Here is a 17966-nt window from a genome sequence, read left to right as displayed (position 1 = left end):
ACTGTATGGTTTCACTCATATGTAAAATTTAAGAAACAAAACAAATGAACAAAGAAAAAAAGAGACAAACCAAAAAATGGACTCCTAACTATAGAGAACAAACTGATCATCACCAGAGAGGAGGTGGGTAGGGGGATTGGTGAAATAGGTGAAAAAGATTAAGAATACACTTACCATAATGAGCGTTGAGAAATATATGGAATTGTTGAATCACTGTATCGTATACCTGAAACTAATATAACACTGTATGTTAATTATACTGGAATTAAAATTTAAAAAATAAAATAAAACAAAAAAGCCTAGTGCCAAAAAAATATAGATGTATGTCTGTACCAGTAAAAGATTATCCTTTACAATAAAGAGATATAAACAGTATTCTAACATTCTCCGTGATCTTAGTGCTTTCCTTTAATCCATGATCAGTTTTTAGCTCTATAAACAGAAAGAGATTTGGTCTGATTTCAGAGAGGGGGAGGGTGGTGGGAAGGGAAATTCTGGATTTGGGAATATTGGAAGGACATCTGGAAAACCCCCCAAAATGGATCTATGACCCAATCATAAGAGAGAGTCAGAAGAACCTGCAGACACAGAGGACCGTAACTTGATAACACCCAATCTTTGGATTTCTCTCTGCGTCTTTCCCCCTCAATTGATCCACATGCAAAAAAGAAAGGCCAATTCTGAAGCGGACAGGTGTTTGAATCCAGTGCCAAGAACAGAATACTCTGTAAAGTAATATGTTATTAGACTGATAGAATATGAGTCATATCAAATGAAGATTTCACAATATAGAAAAATCTGAATTAAAACATTGTCGGTGAATAGTCAGGCAGATTCTAGTTCTATTCCACAGCACTAGTATGCCTTTTTAATGAAGAGTCATGTTTCTAGTGTTGACTTGTGAATCAGTATGTCTCGGGTCAGCATAGAATTCCTTTTAACATCAAATACAGGTGAAATGTGGAATCAACAAGCACTACAGAAAATAACCACACCTTGGCTCAATTTTTCTTGGAAAATGAGTTCAGAAAATGGAGCAGATACTAGCAATGTATTTCCTCTGGCTGCAGCCCTGGATGGGAACAGGGACTCTGTCTTTTCCCATCTCCTTTCCTGCCAGATGGGAGGCGTTGGGGCTTCCAAGCTCTAAAATGCAAGCCATTGGTACTACCAAGGGATGTATGATGAGAAATGATGGCATTCTGAACCACGGGGAGCTGGGGTGTAAGACGTAGGAATGGAAGAAGGGATCAGGAGGCAAAAGAGGGATTCTGGAAAAAGGGAAATAGAGGGAGGGTCCCACATTAACTCGTTAAAACTCTTAACCTAGCCCTGGGGAAGCTGGCAAATAATGGCAAGTGTCCCAGTTGTATCCCAGGTAGAGGCCAGAGCAGGATGAGGGCAGGGGTGGGATTGATCATGGTCAGAGAAAGGGGAGGGAAAAGGAAAACGCTAAAGACATACCACCTAATGAGGCGTGTCCCAATGTCCGCATGACAGTAATCAATGCAACGCCTGGTAGGGTGAGAAAAACTGGTGGCTTTTCACATTTTCCATGTTGGTTTTAGATGTTCACTGCTTAGTTTCTATGCTTCTCAGAGGTTGGAAACAACATAGATTGACTCTCACTGCTGAATGTGATTTTCTAGACTAAGTAACCCTGATGAAGAAAATATGAAAAAGCTCATATTCCTACCAGATTTACGTAATTTTTTTTTCTTTACAAATTTAGGATGAGAACTATATCTCAGAGTTCCAATAGTGAAGGCTAGGAATTATCGAATGCTCCCTTCCTGTCTTGACCAACGCCATATATCCCAGCCCCTGGTACACATCCGGCACATGGGGAGCTCTCAAGGAATAGCTGTGGAGAAGATGGTGATACTTCTAGAAATTAATACCTCTAGGTTTCACAAGCGTCATAATCTTCCCAGGAGTAATTTGTATTAACACAGACACCTTAGAAACTGGGAAAGACTAAACCGGCCAAGCCCATCACCAGAAGACGACTAATCCAGACCATGAAAGAAAATCGATAACAGAAAACATTTTGTCAGGAGAAAGGCTTTCTTTAAGTTTTTAGTAGGCTTTATTTTTCAGAGCAGTTTCGGGCTCACAGCAAAACTGAGCAGAGATCTCATTTATTCCTGGTGGGAATGCAAAATGGTACATCCACTTTGCGAGACCGTGTGGCAGATTGGTACAAAACCAGACATACTTTTACCACATGATTCAGCAGTTGCACGCCTCAGTATGTCTACACAACTATGTGCACACAGGTGTTTATAGAAGCTTCATGAATCTGTGCCTAAAGTTAGAAGCGACCAAAATATCCTTCTGGAGGTGAATTGGACAAATAAACTGTGAAACATCCAGACAACGGAATATTATTCAGCCCTAAAAAGAAATGGGCTGCCACGCCATGAAAAGACATGGAGAAAACTTAAATGTGTATTGCTAAGCGACAGAAGCCAGTCTGAAAAGACTACATACTGTATGATTCCAACTATGACATTCTGGAAGAGGCAAAAGTATGGAGACAGTAAAAAGATCGGGGACTGCCAGGATTAGGGAGGCAGGAGGTATGAATAGGCAGAGCACAGAGGATTTTTAGGGCAGGGAAACTACTCTGTGTGATACTATAATGATGGATACATTTATGCAAACCCTTAGAATGTACAACACCAAGCGTGAACCCTAAGGTAAACTGTGGACTTTCGGTCACAGTGATGTGTCAATGCAGGTTCATCAAATGTAACAAATGTGCTTCTCTGGTGGGGGAAATGATGATAATGGAGGAGGCTGTGAATGTGGGGACAGGGAGTATATGGTATATTGAGTATATACCTTCCACTCAATTTTTCTTAGAAAGGTTTTTTATAAGTTTGTTGCTCACAGCGTCTTACCATTTGATAATTGCTAACTTTGCTGAGTTTTTACTATGTGTCAGGCAGTTACATAGCTAGTCGCATTTAATCCTGAACGCAACTCTGTAAAGCAGATACTATTGTGGTCATGATCCCCACTTTACAGAGGAGGAAATGAGGCTTGGAAAGACTGAGTAATTTGCCAAAGGCCACACGGTGTCATAATAGAGCCTGCACTTGTCAATACGCCATGCTATGTCAGGCTACCGACGCCAACTGAAGCCACTGCTTTGTCACAGGGACATTGTAAAGTGTGGGCATGACTAATAACTGTGACGGGATAGGAAGACCATGGACTGAAATTTCGTATGAAGTTATTTACAAATAAGTTGTAAAGATCACATCGACTGCCACCAAGTGAGAGACCCAGGGAATATCTTTGCACAAGTCACTTAGCATCCACTGCCTAAGTATCAAGAAATACTTGCACGCGCGCGCGTGTGTGTGTGTGTGTGTGTGTGTGCAGATAATGTTAGTGATGTTTTTTCTGTCAAAGAAAAGGAGCTAAAAGTCTTCTGGTGGCAAAAAAATTAAATAGATTCCAATGATTTATGCCCTGACTTAAAAAAAAAAAAAAGTGTTCTACTCCTTCATTATGCCTAAAATAAAGTAAAATATGACTTTTTCACTTTTTAGTGATTTATAGACTACCTCTCCCTGTGCCCTCACAGGGCATGTACAAAGGGAAGACTGAAATCATTAATAACGTAAACGACACCCACATCTGGTTGATCCTCCCAGGTGAATGAAGCGAACGCCTGATTTAACAGATGGACACTGCACTGTTTCCTGATGGTAAAATCACCAGATGTTTAGAGATTCCAGAAGTACAAAGGCAGAAGGAAGTGTGTTAATGATGAGGTTCCTGGCACACCTTTGAATTTTCTTACGTTTAACACTGCATTTTCTTGCACATAGGGTATACGTGCATGAGTTGTGCCATTATTTGAATTTTAATTAAGATAGAATCTTACTCCAGAACATTTTATTCTAAAAATAAGGAACAAAGGAAATGTTCTTATAAACCATCTTCAGACTGACTATACGAAACATTATTCAAAGCCTGAAGAAATGCAGTTGTTTTATTTCTCATTTATTCTCTTTTGCAAAAGCCCTGGAAGGGGCCTGGGCCAAATATACTGGTCCTTGTGGTGATGATTTGCCTCGTGCTCCCTGGCTCTGCCTCCCTGGCTGTGCAGGGGAGCCTCCGGCCCCTGCTGCAGGGGGATCATAGCTAGTTTGCTCCAACACTTTATTAGGCTGCATCCATTATTTTTAAGCCTCTGACCCTAACAGGAAGTTGAGCCCACACTCATTCAAGAAAGGGAAAGTGTGGAGGCCAGGAGGGAGATTTCTTCACGGTGGCTAAGAGCATCAAAGCAAGAGAGCTGTGCAGAGAGTAAGACCTCAGGTTGAGTTCTAGCACCAACATGTACTAACCGCGTGGCCTTATCTTTGGACTGGTTACTTCATCTCTCTCTGTCCTGGTTCTCAGTTTTCTCCTCTGCACAATGGGATTGTAATGCCTACGTCATAAAATTGTATTGACGATCAATGAGATAAAGGATGGAAATGCATTTGGCAGACTATCTGGTATAGAGTGAAGCCCTTAAATAAGAAGAAACCAGAGAGAGAGAAAAACCATGCATGATGAATTTCCACATACACCACCTCGAGGAACACATCCTTCCTCCTTTTTGCCTCAGGATATTTCCATTGTGATGCCTGGGACAGACTAGCTTCAGCTCATTTGTTCCAAACCTGTCTTGATCACTCCAGTAATCAAAGCTCTGGGCCCTATGCACAATAAAGCGAATAGGGACAACAATAGTTAATTATCATCATCAAACTTGCTAATTATTCCCACCACAAAAAACAAATGATAATTATGTAACTGTCACTTCAACAGCAGTCATATTACAATATGTAAATGTATGAAATCAACACCTTAAATTTATCTTTTTAAGTTTATTTATTTTGAGAAAGAGAGATCAGAAGCAGGAAAGGGACAGAGAAAGAGAGGGAGGGAGAGGATCCCAAGCAGGCTCCGTGCTGTCAGCACAGAGCCCGATGCAGGACTTGAACCCACAAACCGTGAGATCATGACGTGAGCCAAAACCAAGAGTTGGATGCTTAACTGACTGAGCCACCCAGGCACCCCCACACCTTAAATTTATGTAATGTTATGTGTCAACTATATTTCAAGGAAGGAAGGAAGGAAGAGAAAGAAAAGAAAGAAAAGAAAGAAAGAAAGAAAGAGGGAGGGAAGAAAGGAAGGAAGGAAGGAAAAGAAAGAAGGAAAAGAGAAAAGAAAAGTCCGTTCACTAGTTAGTTCAGGGCTCTGAACTTTCCCCAGATGGAGCTTCAGAACCGAGAACAGCATAGCTCTCCTGTCATGATTCCTCCTTCAGACATTCAGAAGTCTGGCCTTCTGCATGGACCAGAACACAGAGACAAAGTACAAACCAAACAAGTGCCTTCTCCAAGAATCTTTTATGTGTGCTTTCAAGGAGGGAAGCTGGCCTGGGGTTAAGTACTATACTATCCACTGATGGAAGGCAGAAGTACACCCTGAAAGAGGAAGGCCAAAGTGCCCTTTTTCCTTTTCTCTCTCAAACTACCTGCTGGGTGACTGTTTAATTAGTGGGAAAACAGTGATTCCCAGAAATTATGGAGCCTTTTGTGTTCACGAGGATATACTTCCTTGTGTTTTTTCTCAGCAGTATATGCAACCATTTTCTACTATTAAGTACTAGGCTGATCTGAATATTAACTATCTGCCAATTTCAACACACCTCTCCTATAAACATTTCCTTCCTGTGTAGGGAGGAAGCACAAATGATGTGGTCCTGTGTAGTTCTTTAACTTTCTTTTTTTATGATTGGGGCAGAGCATCTGATTATTTCCAGGTGTTTCAGATTTTCTCATGGACTCCTTGTTATTTCTCCCCTCCTTTGAGCTCTCTTGGCAATGAATGTGACCATGAGGTCCAAAGCTATAAAGGATGTGTTCGCCACTTCCCCCTTATGTCTGTCTCTTTATTTAACCACAAGTTCACTGTCTTTATCCATGTTAATTCCCTGAGGTATTCACACAGCATTTGTGTTGACTGCCTTAATTTTGATCTTCTCTAATCATTCCCTGCCAGATGGTAGTTAAAGTTTAATGGTCCCTATAAAAATGGTTCCCTTTCTTCTTTCATCAGTCATGTGTGTTTACTTAGCTAACTGCTGGATGTTCAGAATGAACACAAAGTGACCACCAACAAAATGAATTCAACAAACACATTGGCTTAATACTTTTCATGGTAGCTAAAGATGTTGCCTGCCGTTATCCACTCAGCCATTATCCTTACGTTTTATTGTCTTTCCTTGTTGTTAGTTTTTTTGTTAGTTTTTTTTTTTTTTGTTAGTTTTTGTTAGTTTTCTTTCCTTTTTATCTCCCTTCTCAGATTGTTTGATGAAAAGCCACAAGACTGTGAGGCCTGGCACTCATCAGTATGCAACAATTAAACTAGCTCCAGTACATAAGTGCTAGACAGATATCATCTGGCATATCTGTCCAGCTTTCCTTGCCACGACCACAAGATGTGAGCAAGCCTCATTCTTTACGATTCAGATAAAGAAGCTGAGGTAACTCACAGAAGGCCACACAAGAGGCTAGGATAGAAACTTGGCATTCTTAAGGAACAAAACAAAAAACGTATAGATACAACAAATTCATTTCTAAATACATAGTATGTCCTCTGTGGGTTTTTTTTGGTGCATCCTACTATCATTCTTGAGCTAGCTAGTTCATAAAAAGCAACTAAATAAGGATATATCACACGCCATTTTTCAGATGAAAAATCTGACTCTGAAAAAAAAAATGACTCTTGCCAGGCCACACACGCATCTCTAGAAGGATCGTGTCCCTTAGGTTTACATTAGATTTATTAAAATATGGAGGAGCTATTTAAAAAATAAATAAAACTAACCAAACAAAAGATTAGCAACATTTTTAGAGCAAGCGTTCTGGGTGACTTTATATACACACTCCACTTAAAGCCTATAAAACATAGGACTCCAGGGCAGGGGTCTGCAGACTATAGCCTGAAGGCCAAATTCAGCACACTGCCTGTTTTTGTAAATAATGTTTTATGGGAACATGGTCACTTTCATTTTTTTTCATATTGTTTATGACGGCTTTCACACTACAATGGCATTGTTGAGTAGTTTTAACAGAGACTGTATGACCTGAAAAGCCTAAAATATTTACTATGTGGCCTTTTACTGAAAAAGTTTGGCGACCCCTGCTCTAGGAAGCATTATGGCATTGCATGTTATTTCTACTTAAATAATTAATCTCTTCTTATGATTTAGGAGTGCTATTCGGTGTTGTTACTGAACATAGCTTAAAATTATGTTAATTTTTTTAAGGAGGCTCCACGCATAGCATGGAGCCCAACACGGGACTCGAACTCAAGACCCTGAGATCCTGAGCTGAGATCAAGACCTGAGCTGGGATTAAGAGTGGGACTCTTCATTGAGCCACTCAGGCATCCCAAAATGATGTCGATTTTAAATAGCATTTCAGGGGCGCCCTCTGGTTGAGTTGGTAGAGAATCCGACTCTCGATCTCAGGGTTATGAGTTCAAGCCCCACATTGGGCGTGGAGCCTACTTATAAATAAATAAATAGTATTTCAAATGCAAAAGGATTCTAAAATCATCTACCAATGTGTGTATTAATTGACCACCTTGAAGAGTTAAGAAGTGACAAATGTTCAACAACTTCTTGGTGATCTGAGAAGCGATTAATAGCTACTGTGCATTCTATAGCTGGTAGTAATCTAGAATGTGGATGAAAGATATCCCAACTACTACTAATCAAGGAAAAAATAAGTGTTAGTATTTATCCAGTTTCTGTACATTGGGGCAAGAACCATAATCTATCTGGGCTTTTGTTTCTTCATCTGTGAATCAATGCTATGTGCTAAATAATTTCTAGCATCCCTTTTAGTACCAATGTTCTATCGTCCATATTCTACCCAAAGTGTAAGTGATCCTCTTCTCCCACCCCTGCCCCCTGCCAAAAGTAAAAAAAAAAAAAAAAAAAAAAAAAAAAAAAAATTCTAGGCTCTCAAAGGAGTATAGTTAGTTCCAATGGTTTTTTTTTTTTTGAATTTTAATTCCAGTAGAGTTAACATAGAGTGTTATATTAGTTTCAGCTATACAATATAGTGATTCAACAATTCTATACATTACTCAGTGCTCATCAGGATAAGTGTACTTTTTGATCCCCATCATCTATTTCATCTCTCTCCCTCCTTCTCCCCTGGTAACCATCAGTTTGTCCTCTATAGTTAAGAGTCTGTTTTTTGGTTTGTCTCTTTTTTTTTTCTTCGTTCATTTGTTTCGATTCTTAAATTCCACATGAGTGGAATCATACGGTATTTGCCTTTCTCTGATTGACATTTTTTTGCTTAGCATGACACTCTCTAGATTCATCCATGTTGTTGCATATGGCAAGATTTCATTCTTTTTTACGGCAGAGCAATATTCCATTGTATATGTACCACTTTTTTATCCATTCATCTGTCAACGGACACTTGAGCTGCTTCCATAATCTGACTATTATAAATAATGCTGCAATTAACATAGGGGTGCACATATCTTTTTGAATTAGTTCTTTTGTATTCTTTGGATAAAAACCCACTAGTAAAATTACTAGACCATATGATAGTTCTAGTCTTAATTTTTGAGGAACCTCATAATGTTTTTTGCAGGTTTCATTCCCACCAACCGTGTAAGAGGGTTCCTTTTTCTCCACTTTTTCACCAACACTTGTTGTTTCTTGTGTTTTTGATCTTAGCCATTCCGACAGGTGTGAGGTGATATCTGATTGTAGTTTTGATTTGCATTTCCCTGATGATGAGTGATGTTGAGCATCTTTCCATATGTCTGTTGGCCATCTGGATGTCTTCTTTGGAGAAATGTCTGTTCATGTCTTCTGTCCATTTTTAATTGGATTATTGGGGGGGAGTGTTGAATTGTGTAAGTTCTTTACATATTTTGGATACTAACACTTTACTAGATATGTCATTTGCAAATATCTCTCCCATTCAGTATGATTGTTTCCTTTGCTGTGCAGAAACTTTTTATTTTGATGTAGTCCCATTATTTTTGCTTTTGTTTCCTTCACCTCAGGAGACATATCTAGAAAGATGTTGCTATGGCTGATGTCAGAGAAATTACTGCCTGTGCTCTTTCAGGATTTTTATGGTGTCAGGACTCACATTTAGGCCTTGAATCCATTTGGAGCTTATTTTTGTGTGTAGTGTAACAAGGTAGTCCAGTTTCATTTCTTTGCAGGGAGCTGCCCAGTTTTCCCAACGCCATTTGTTGAAGAGAATTTTTCCCATGCACATTCTTTGCTCTTTTGTCAAAGACTAATTGGCCATATAATCGAGGGTTTATTTCTGGGCTCTCTATTCATTTCCACTGATCTACATACCTATTTTTGTGCCAGAACCATACTGTTCTGATTTGTACAGTTTTGTAGTATATCTTGATATTTGGGATTATTAAGCCTCCAGTTTTGTTCTTCAAGGTTCCTTTGGCTACTCAAGGTCTTTTTCACTTCCATACAAATTTTAAGATTCTTTGTTCTAGTCTGTGAAAAATGATAATGGTATTTTGTTAGAGACTGCATTTAATCCGTAAACTGTTTGGGGCAGTATGGACATATTAACAATATTTATTCTTCCAATCCATGAGCATGGAATATCCTTCCATTTGTGTCATCTGCAATTGCTTTCATCAATGTTTTATAGTTTTCAGAATACAGGTCTTTTACCTCTTTGGTTAAGTTTATATGTAGGTATTTTATTATTTTGGTGCAATTATAAATGGGATTGTTTTCTTAATGTTTCTTTCTGTTGCTTCAAGACTGGGCATAGAAATGCCATGGGTTTCTGTATATTGATTTTATATTTTGCAACCTTACTGAATTCATGCATCAGTTCTAATAGTTTTTTAGTAGAGTCTTTAGGGTTTCCTATTTATAGTATCATGTTATCTGCTAATAGTGAAAGTTTTATTTCTTCCTTGCCAATTTGGATGCCTTTTATTCCTTTTTCTTGGTCTGATTGCTGGGGCTAGAACTTCCAGTACCATGCTGAATAAAAGTTGTGAGAGTAGACATCCTTATCTTGTTCCTGATATTAAAGGAAAAGCTCTCGGTGTTTCACCATTCAGTATGATATTAGCTGTGGGTTTTTCATACATGGCATTATTGTGTTGAGTATGTTCCCTCTAAAGCTACTTTGTTGAGGATTTGTATCATGAATGGATGTTGTACTTTGTCAAATGCTTTTTCTGCATCTACTGAAATGATCTAATAGTTTTTATCCTTTTTCTTTGATGTGATGTATCACATTGATTGATTTACAAATACCAAGCCGCCCTTGCATCCATGGAATGAATCCCACTCGATTGTAATGAATTTTTTTCAAGTATTGTTGGATTCAGTTTGCTAATATTTTGTTAAAGATTCTTTTTCATCTATGTTCATCAGAGATATTGCCCTTTACTTGTCTTTTTTGTAGTGTCTTTATCTGGTTTTGATACCAGGGTAATACTGGCCTCATAAAATGAATTTGGTAGCTTTCCTTCCTCTTCTATTTTATAGAATAGTTTGGGTGATGCCTAGGTGGCTCAGTCAGTTAAGCATTCAACTTTTTTTTTTTAAGGTTTTATTCTTCAGAGAGAGAGAGAGAGACAGAGCATGAGCAGGGTAGGGGCAGAGCGAGAGAGGGACACAGAATCCAAAGCAGGCTCCAGGCTCTGAGCTGTCAGCACAGAGCCTGATGCAGGGCTCAAACTCACAAGCTGTGAGATCATGACTTGAGGGGAAGTCAGAGGTGTAACCAACTGAGCCACTCAGGTGCCCCTAAGCATTCAACTCTTAATCTCAGCCCAGGTCTTGAACTCAGGGTATATATTTAAACTGTGTGTGTGTGTGTGTGTGTGTGTGTGTGTGTGTGTGTGTGTACAGAATAGTTTGAGAAGAATAGGTATTAACTCGTCTTTAAATGTTTCGTAGAATTCACCTGTGAAGCCATCTGTGCCTGGACTTTAGTTTCTTGGGAGTTTTGTTTTATGTCGTTTTTAAATTTTAGTTGGTTAACATCCAGTGCATTACTGGTCTCAGGAGTAGAATTCAGTGATTTGTCACTTACATATAACACCCAGTGCTCATCACAAGTACCCTCCTTAATACCCATCATCCATCTAGCCTATCTCCCAACCATCTACCTCCATCAACCCTCAGTTTGTTCTCTATCATTAAGAATCTCTTGTGATTTGTTTACCCTCTGTCTTCTTCCTCCCCCTCCCATATTTTTATCTGTTTTGTTTCTTAAATTCCACATATGAGTGAAATCATATGATATTTGTCCTTCTTTGATTGACTTATCTTGTTTAGCATTAATACCTTCTAGCTCCATCTACATCATTGCAAATGGCAAGATTTCATTCTCTTTTTTTAATGTTTGTTTATTCATTGTTAAGAGAGAGAGGCAGAGAAAGAGGAAGAGAGAGAATCCCAAGCAGGCTCCATACTGTCAGCACAGAGCCTGATGTGGGATTCCATCTCACAAACTGCAAGATCATGACCTGAGCTGAAGGATTTCATTCTTTTTGATGGCTGAGTAATATTCCATTGTATATATAAACCACATCTTCCTTATCCATTCATCAGTCAATGGACATTGGGCTCTCTCCATAGTTTGGTTATTGTTGCTATCTCAGGAGGTTTTTGATTACTGATTCAATTCATTGTTGGTAATCTGTTTGTTCAAATTTTTATTTCTTCCTGATTCAGTTTTGGGAGGTTGTATATTTCTAGGAATTTATCCATTTATTCTCGGTTGTCCAGTTTGTTGGCATGTAGTTTTTCATAGTATTCTCTTACAATCCTTTGCATTTCTGTGATGTCAGTTATTATTTCTCCTCTCTCGTTTCTCCTCTCTCGTTTCATTTGTTTGATGTGTCTAGGTAAAAGTTTGTCAATTTTGTTGATCTTTTTGAAGACCCAGCTTTTGCTTCCATTTATCTAGTCTATTGATTTTTTAGGGTTTTTTTTTGTTGATTTCTGCTCTGATCTTATTATTTCCTTCTACTGATTCGGGGTTTTGTTTGTTCTTCTTTTTATAGCTCCTGTTGTTTGAGTTTTTCCTGCTTTTTGAGGGAGACATGTAATGCCATAAACCTCCCTCAGAGAACTGCTTTTGCTTCATCCCAAAGATTTGGGACCATGTGTTTTCATTTTCATTTGTCTCCGTATATTTTTTTATTTCCTCTTTGATTTGTTGGCTGACCCATTCACTGTTTACTAGAATGTTATTTAACCCCCTTGAATTTGTGCTCCTTCCAGATTTTTTCTTGAGGTTGATTTCTAGCATAGCATTTGTTGAGATTTGTTTTGTAGCCTAATACATGATCTATTCTGAATAATGTTCCATGTACACTTGAAAAGAATCTGTATTCTGCTGCTTTAGGATGGAACATTCTGAATATATCTATTAGGTCCATCTGATCCAATGTGTCATGGAAAGCCAGTTTCCTTGTTGAACTTCTGTTTGGGTGATCTTCCACTGATGTAATTGGGTGTTAAAGTCCCCTACTACTGGGGCACCTGGATGGTTCAGTTGGTTGAGTGTCTAGCTTTGGCTCAGGTCATGATCTCACAGTTCATGACTTCGAGCCCCGCATCAGGCTCTGTGCTGACAGCTTAGAGCCTGGAGCCTGCTTCGGATTCTGTGTCCCCTTCTCTCTCTGCCCCTCCCCTACTCATGCTCTGTCTCAAAAACAAATAAAACATTAAAAAAAAATAAAGTCTCCTCCTATTATTGTATTACTATTGATTATTTCCTTTATGTTTGTTATCAGCTGCTTTATGTATTTGGGTGTTTCATGTTGGGGGCATAAATATTTACAATTGTTATATCTTCTTGTTGGATTATCCCTTTTACGATCATACAGTGTCCTTCTTTGCCTCTTGTTACAGTCTTTGTTCTAAAGCCTATTTTGTCCAATATAAGTCTGCTACCCCAGCTTTCTTTTCATATCCATTTGCATGATAAATGCTTCTCTGTTCCCTCATTTTCAATCTGCATGTCTCTTCAGGTCTGAATTTAGTCTCTTATAGGCAGCATATAGATGGGTCCTCCATTTTTATCCATTCCATCACTTTTTGTCTTTTGATTGGAGAGTTCAGTCAATTTACATTCAAAGTAATTTTTTAAATGTTTATTTATTTATTTATTTATTTTGAGAGAGAGATAGAGTGAGAGAAGGGCAGAGAGAGAGGGAGAGAAAGAATCCCAAACAGGTTTTGTGCTGTTGGTGCAGACCCTGACTCGGGACTCGATCTCACAAACTGTGAAATCATGACCTGAGCTAATAAAGAGTCAGACACTTAGCCAACCAAACCACCTAGGCACCCCTCATTCAAAGTAAGCCACGCTGTAGAGTAGCATGCAAAAATCAGCATGAACTTTAAAAGTAAAATATAACTTTTTAGGGAAATTTTGTTCATGAGGAAAGAGCTTTAGATTTCATGCCCAGAACACTTCTCTCACCCTGTCCCCTCACGCAAAGGACTATCGACTGTTCTTGGTCACTGGGGAACCTCAAGGGAAAAGTTGGAGAGACCTTGCCTTTTGGAAAGTGAATTCTCATCTTCCAACATGAAAAATATCAGTTTTACCTTTGAGTCAGTGCACCAGAATTTATATTCAGACTTATTACTGTGTATCATAACTTTTAACTAGCTTAGAGAAGTTTATTCCACTGATATGTGTGTATAAGTGAACATTCAGAGTGGCCCAGATTTATAAATTCCCAGGAGTGTGTGTATCTTGTCCTGATGTTTCAATAAATTACACCAGGTAGAATTCAAGCATCATACATCAACCAAATTATCTCTATGTTCCATTCCAAGCAAGGGAGGCAATGGGAGGAGATGAGGAATGGAGTGGGAAATAAATATGTAGGTTCTGCCCCCAACTCTCAGGTGGCCTTAATCAAATGCAACACTGGGCCATGGTGTCTTTACTGTGAATAAGAGGTTAGAACTGGAGGCAGGCCCATGTACGCCAAATGTGAAATTCTTAGTAAATTATAACTGCTATGAAAATGTTATTTGTATTATCTTCTACTCATGATCCTATGTCTGGCGGTTGTAAAAACTTAACATACCTTCTATATCTCCTAAATAGGAGTGAAAATTACTATTATTTTATACTTACTCTAATTCCTTATTTTAATAAAGAGACCATTAACACCATGAACAATGCAGGTATCAGAACTATAACTTGGAACACATTAAGTGAAAAAAGCGAGAGTGAGAGAGAGAGAGAGAGAGAGAGAGAGAGAGAGAGATGATTACATGACTAAAGGAGCTGCCATAATGAGCTCAACAACAATAAAGCTTAAGAAATAAGGCCGTTTATCTTTCTCTCCAGTAACAGTCACAGATAGGCAGGCAGCCCTGTTCCACATAGCCAGAGACTCTCCCAGTGGCTTCCAAAGTCGCTTTGATTATTGCCATTCCAGCCACCAGGAGGGCAGAAGCTTAGAAGTCCAGGGCCAGGAATTTGTGAGAGACACGTTGGCAAGAATTTCAGCTTACGCTCACGCCTAGCTTCAAGGGTGGGGATGGGAAACGGGAAGGCTCATCCCAGCCTCATCTCCATTATTATGGAAAAAGAAGAGAATGGATTTGAAAGGACAGATAATCCTTAGGACCCTTGGAATGAAAGCAGCCTGAAGAGGCAAGTTACTTTGTAACTCAATGTATAAAAGGTATGTAGAGATATATACATTTTAATGTTTAAATATTCAGTAATAAAGATATTGATAAAAATTCTAATGATAACAAAATAAGGTAATGATGCTCATCCCAGTGTTAACAAAACTTAGAATTTATAGTTGAGGACTTCTAATTCTCTCCCCTTTCTTTTCTTTTTAATTAATTAATTCATTTCTTTTTTAACTTACATCCAAGTTAGTTAGCATATAGTGCAACAATGATTTCAGAAGTAGATTCCTTAAGGCCCCTTACCCATTTAGCCCATCCCCTCTCCTACAACCCCTCCAGCAACCCTCTGTTTGCCCTCTATATTTAAGAGTCTCTTACGTTTTGTCCCCCTCCCTGTTTTTATATTATTTTTACTTCCCTTCCCTTATGTTCATCTGTTTTGTATCTTAAATTCCTCATATGAGTGAAGTCATATGATATTTGTCTTTCTCTGACTAATTTCGCTTAGCATAATACCCTCTAGTTCTATCCACGTAGTTGTAAATGGCAAGATTTCATTCTTTTTGATTGTTGAGTAATACTCCATTGTGTGTGTGTGTGTGTGTGTGTGTGTGTGTGTGTGTGTGTGTGTGTGTGTGTATCTTCTTTATCCATTCATCCATCGATGGACATCTGGGCTCTTTCCATACTTTGGCTATTGTTGATAGCTCTGCTATAAACATTGAGGTGCATGTGCCCCTTTGAAACAGCACACCTGCATCCCTTGGATAAATACCTAGTAGTGCAATTGCTGGGTTGTAGGGTAGTTCTATCTTTAGTTTTTTGAGGAACCTCTATACTGTTTTCCAGAGTGGCCACCCCAGTTTGCATTCCCACCAGCAGTGCAAAAGAGATCCTCTTCCTCCGCATCCTCGCCAACATCTGTTGTTGCCTGAGTTGTTAATGTTAGCCATTCTGACATGTGTGAGGTGGTATCTCAGTATGGTTTTGATTTGTATTTCCCTGATGATGAGTGATGTTGAGCATTTTTTCATGTGTCAGTTGGCCATCTGTCGTCTTTGGAGAAGTGTCTATTCATGTCTTTTGCCTATTTCTTCACTGGATTATTTGTTTTTTGGGGTGTTGAGTTTGGTAAGTTCTTTATAGATTTTGGGTACTAACCCTTTATCTGTTAGGTTGTTTGCAAATATCTTCTCCTGTTCCGTCAGTTGCCTTTCAGTTTTGCTGATTGTTTCCTTCCCCGTGTAGAAGCTTTTTATTTTGATGAGGTCCCAGTAGTTCATTTTTGTTTTTGTTTCCCTTGCCTCCGGAGATGTGTTGAGTAAGAAGTTGCTGCAGCCAAGGTCAAAGAGGTTTTTGCCTGCTTTCTCCTCGAGGATTTTGATGGCTTCCTGCCTTACACTTAGGCCTTTCATCCATTTTGAATTTATTTTTGTGTATGGTTTAAGAGAGTGGTCCAGATTCATTTTTTTCCATGTCACTGTCCAGTTTTCCCAGCACCATTTGCTGAAGAGACTGTCTTTATTCCATCGGATATTCCTTCCTGCTTTGTCAAAGATTAGTTGGCCATACGTTTGTGGGTTCATTTCTGTGTTCTCTGTTCTGTTCCATTGATTTGAGTGTCTGTTTTTGTGCCAGTACCATACTGTCTTCATGATTATAGCTTTGTAATACAGCTTGAAGTCTGGAATTATGACGCCTCTAGCTTTGGTTTTCTTATTCAAGATTGCTTTGGCTAGTCAGGGTCTTTTCTGGTTCCATACAAATTTTAGGATTATTTGTTCTAGCTCTGTGAAGAATGCTGGTGTCATTTTGATAGGGATTGCTCCCCTTTCTTAACAGAGGGAGGATACTTGTGAATTTAATGGGAAGCCTTCCCTTCTATGTTGTTTTTAAATTTTGCTATATTTTAAATCAATAAATAATATAAAGAATAATTCTGTGTTCCTTTAGCTTTACATAAAGTGGTACCACACTGTATCTCTCATAATACAGATTATGGTCTTCAGATTTATCCATGTTATCTAGAAAAACTCACTTCCTTCATTCGGCTGCTTTATGATATTTGCATGTGTGGATACGGCTTATTTCTGATTTTTTTATCATTACAAATATTGCTGCAATGAACTTCTATGTGTATACAGGCATCTTCTTTTGCTAGGGTTGTGTTGTCTATCAAAGTGGCCACTAGCCTCCTGTGGTGACTTACATTTAAGTTAATCAAAATTAATTAATCAAATAAAATTAAATTTTTTTTTAACGTTTTATTTATTTTTGAGACAGAGAGAGACAGAGCATGAACGGGGGAGGGGCAGAGAGAGAGGGAGACACAGAATCGGAAGCAGGCTCCAGGCTCTGAGCCATCAGCCCAGAGCCCGACGCGGGGCTCGAACTCACGGACCGCGAGATCGTGACCTGAGCTGAAGTCGGCCACTCAACCAACTGAGCCACCCAGGCGCCCCTAAAATTAAATTTTTAACTCCTCAGTCACACTTGCCGCATTTCAATTGGTCGGTAGCCACATGTATCTAGCGGCTAGCATAGTGGATGGCATAACCATCATCATAGAAATTTCTAATGGACAATGCTGCTCTGAAGTATACATGCAGCAGAGGAATTGCTGAGTTGTAAGGTATGCACATCCTCTGTTTTAATAGATTTTGCCAAAGTGCTTTCCACGTGAGTCAAGACTCTTAGTGATAAGCAACAGAAAGCCATCATGGGTCATTTACACAAGGAAAATATTGTTTACAGGATGTTAGACAGCTTGCAGAATTTCATGAAGAGCTTAAGAACCAACTTGAAAATAAACTGTCAAAGATCACACCCTGGAACTGACTTAATGAGGACAATGGTGCTCTGCTTAAAGACTAAGTACTGCCCCGTTTTATTTCCAAAATGACACGCTGGATGTTGATGCTGTTTCTCGATCTGTAGTCATTGCTGTCTCCAAAAATGTACATAGGTACCGTCATTGCTGTCACCTTGATTACAGAGGTTCCACTTGGTCCCTACTTTTTAACATCATCTTCAAAGTTGGGAGCTGATGCATCTGTTTGGCAGACCAGGTTAAACACCTGCATCCATCTTTACAGAAGGCTAGGAAGGCAAGTGTCTTGCGATTTTTCACCTCTGGGAGATGTGCAGATTTTCAGACTTCTTATTCCCCAATTGGTCTCCAAAGTGGAGAGAAACCTTTTAATCCCTACCATAGCAAAGGACAGTTTCCATTTCT

This window comes from Panthera leo, chromosome C1 (assembly GCF_018350215.1).
Source record: "Panthera leo isolate Ple1 chromosome C1, P.leo_Ple1_pat1.1, whole genome shotgun sequence".
Taxonomy (NCBI): domain Eukaryota; kingdom Metazoa; phylum Chordata; class Mammalia; order Carnivora; family Felidae; genus Panthera; species Panthera leo.
This window is presented reverse-complemented; position numbering follows the sequence as displayed.